At 49.1% G+C, this 2,625-nt stretch overlaps 2 protein-coding genes across 2 annotated transcripts in view; one reads left to right on the forward strand and one right to left on the reverse strand.

Moving 5' to 3' along the window:
- The window catches only part of LOC116068328 (2'-5'-oligoadenylate synthase 1A-like), an 82,156-nt gene that overhangs the window by 62,160 nt on the left and 17,371 nt on the right, over positions 1 to 2,625 (reverse strand). The window lies entirely within an intron of this gene.
- LOC116070696 (inactive 2'-5' oligoadenylate synthetase 1C-like) overlaps positions 1 to 2,625 on the forward strand; it is an 18,603-nt gene that overhangs the window by 15,109 nt on the left and 869 nt on the right. The gene's annotated exons all lie outside the window — the stretch shown is intronic.

Consider the following 2,625-nt stretch of genomic DNA (forward strand, 5'->3'; position numbering starts at 1 on the left):
GCTAGCAAGATGGCTCAGTGGGTAAAGGCAATGTCACCACTGAAGACCTGGCTTTGATCCCTAGAACCGATATGGTAGGAGGAGAAAAACAAATCCTCCAAGTTGTCCTGTGACCTTCATGTCTGTGCTATTACACACGTGGATATGCACACACATGCACAGGTGCACCCAGACAAACCCATCATAGACTCTCAGAGCTGAAGCCACTGGGTTGGGAACACTCAGCTAGAGCATGTTAGGTCTGGGATCCCGTGGATTCCGAAGTCATTGTCATGTCCACGAAGCAGCCCATCTTCCCTGTCGCATTGTCATGTGGCCAATGGGACTCAGCAAGCTGTATCCCAGGCACAAAGGCACAGAGGGACCTAAGATTGGACCTCTCCACTCCTGGGGCAGGGTCTGTCTGATGCTAGGGAACTGATGATGTCACGTGTGATCTCAGGGTGGGATGAACATGGGTGCAGTGATGTGGGGAAGAAACCTCAGGAGGTCAGGAAAGACGTGGGAGGGGACATGGAGGAAGGCATCTGAGAGAACAGTGGCCTGTAGTGCTGTCCTGCAGCAGAGAGGTGGCTAAGCCATGTCCCCCATTTGGCAGATCTACTAATGAAGATGGGCCTGCCTGTGGAGTCATAAGTACCCTCTATGGGCATCGTCATAAAGGTGTCCTGATCGTCATATCTTCAACCTCTGTGTATGTTGCCTCCCTTTCTCAGGAGCTCCATCTGTACAGTTGGTACCCACCCTCAGAGCTGATTTTCATCCTTCTGGGAGGAATGCAGGCTCCTGACATGATTATATGTTTTTCTTTTCAGCCAGAGAAAAAAGGATGTGTCTTCCTGTGAGGATGACATCCCTTGCCCAGGAGCACTGGAGTCGGGGTCATGTGCTCCTCTGCTGCAGGACATTGAACTAGAGAGCACAGGATGATACCCAAGGCTCCAGTGAGGGGCATCCAACCTGTGATCAGACTCCAGACTTCTGACCCCTGCCTACTCATGGACAGCCTTCCTCACAGCCTGCTTCAGCTGCCTTATCCTCCAACAGTGTTCTCTGGGAGTCAGAGTCTGAAGGACAGAGAAGAACGCAAGCTTGACTTTCATCTGTCCACATGTTGGGAGGTTCTGTCTAAAAAAAGTCTGATCATCAATTTAACCACAGAAAGCCATTAGGGGATGTGTGCACTCTGAGGGATGTGTCCTCAGCCCGCATAGAAATTGTTCTGCAGCTTCACGTGACCCTGGAGCCCTGGGAATCTGGCCAGTGTTCAACAAGGTGCACTGTCTCTTCAACATGCAAGCTAGGGTTACGGCAGCTCAGGAAAATTAAATGACATGCACTTTAAAATTCATGACTTTAAACTAGATGTGAGTGTGAGGATGATATTTGAAGCACTGAATTAAATTAAACGCATTGAATCAAAGTAAAATGAATTTATTCTCCCTCCCTCCTTTCCTTTCTCTTTCTGCCTTCCTTCCTTCCAACTTGATCTTATATGTCCCACCCTAGACTGTAATTCACAGAATACTACCTGCCTCAAGTTTCTATATTCTGGAGTTACACACACACACACACACACACACACACACACCCCACCCTTCACACACAGACTAAATGGTCCCGTAGTTCAGTGTGATGAACCAACAGTCTTAGAAATACACAATGATATTAACCATACAATATCCAGTTGTCCTGTCTACACTTGGGCCCTTTCTTACTGAGAATGAAGAAATTGCTCAGGGCTACCAGCTCCTAACTCCTACTCACGTACCCAAAACCTACACTTGTCACCAATGTCCACTGTCAATCTCTGTGAAGGGGGAAGGGTGGGTCTCCATGGCCCCCATTCATTCAGTTCTCACTCTAGCATCCCTGAGGACCAGGAGCCCCAGTGTTTCCGTATGTGAGAGGATGCATGCATGTCCCCTAGACCCTAGGACCAACCACACTCCCCCTTGTACTTTATCTGAGCCTTCAGTGCAGCCAGTGATGCTGCTCTATGATTCCAGTCTTGCCCTTCTGAGACTCCCCCAGATACACAGGGTTCTATAAACAATGGCCCGTGGTCCCCTGCCAATTGGTGGACCCATCATGTCTTCCCTCATCTATCCCACACTATTGTAATACCATGCATGATCTGTAATGTCTCCATCCTGTTTCTCCTGGTGGAATGGAAAGATGAGGATCTTTAAGGTCAAAAATGGCAGCTGTGGATATGGATTAGCAGGGAAGGGCTTGCCTGGTGTCTGTTGGAGGGAGAGGTTGCACGGTGGCTCAGTGGCAGAGTGCTTACTAGAGGACTGACCTAAAAGGAATCATCCTGAGTTGCCTGTGGCTTTGATGTCAGAGCCAAGTAAACGAACAAGATCATCATGGCTAAGCAGTCCTCTTCTCTCAGGATCCTTCTTGCGTTTGGCTGGCTACTGTATGCAGTGTGAGGTGAGGGTGGGCTTTCAGTCCTGCCAGAGGGTCACCAGCTTCCCCGAGTCGAGCACAAGAGCCCTTCTTTCCCCCACTATGAGTGCTCGGGAACCCACTCGAAAGCCAATTAGCCATGCTGAGATTTCATCTTCTCAAATGTCATGTAGCACATGTGAATCCAGACAATTCAGCACAGATGAGGAG

Source organism: Mastomys coucha, unplaced genomic scaffold (assembly GCF_008632895.1).
Source record: "Mastomys coucha isolate ucsf_1 unplaced genomic scaffold, UCSF_Mcou_1 pScaffold22, whole genome shotgun sequence".
NCBI classification, from domain to species: Eukaryota; Metazoa; Chordata; class Mammalia; order Rodentia; family Muridae; genus Mastomys; species Mastomys coucha.